Here is a 497-nt window from a genome sequence, read left to right as displayed (position 1 = left end):
ATCAAATTAGCCTACGATTTTGTCCAAATCCAAAACGGCCCGAGCAACGTCAATTTCACATGTCTTATCCGGTCCCGATCGAGATCGAGATGATTGGAGCAAAAAAGCATCTGTAAAAAAGAAAAAAAGAATCAAAAATAGAAAAAAACGAAAAGAGGGAGCAACACGAGGACTTCCCAGGGGTCACCCATCCTAGTACTGCTCTCGCCCAAGCACGCTTAACTTCGGAGTTCTGATGGGCTCCGGTGCATTAGTGCTGGTATGATCGCACCCGACAATTATTGGGCTGTTTATTCATATATCCCTCGAGCACGTGTGGACCAGGAGGAGAGAGACAACGTGCGGCACTGCTCTCGCCCCATCAGAACCCCGAAGTTAAGAGTGCATGCGCGAGGGCAGCACTAGGATGGGTGACCTCCCTGGGAAGTCCTCGTGTCGCGATCGTTTACGTAAATTATGACTAAAACTGTAGAAATAATTGTCTCCGGAGTAATCTG

The 497-nt window shown here is 47.9% G+C and overlaps 1 non-coding gene across 1 annotated transcript; it reads right to left on the bottom strand.

Moving 5' to 3' along the window:
* Nucleotides 1–155: 155 nt before the first annotated feature.
* Nucleotides 156–273, bottom strand: LOC140970271 (5S ribosomal RNA). The gene has a single exon (XR_012174103.1). It is a non-coding gene; the product is annotated as a 5S ribosomal RNA (ribosomal RNA).
* Nucleotides 274–497: the final 224 nt, after the last annotated feature.

The sequence above is a fragment of the Primulina huaijiensis genome, unplaced genomic scaffold (genome assembly GCF_012295235.1).
Source record: "Primulina huaijiensis isolate GDHJ02 unplaced genomic scaffold, ASM1229523v2 scaffold4601, whole genome shotgun sequence".
In the NCBI taxonomy this organism is placed as follows: domain Eukaryota; kingdom Viridiplantae; phylum Streptophyta; class Magnoliopsida; order Lamiales; family Gesneriaceae; genus Primulina; species Primulina huaijiensis.
This window is presented reverse-complemented; position numbering and strand designations above follow the sequence as displayed.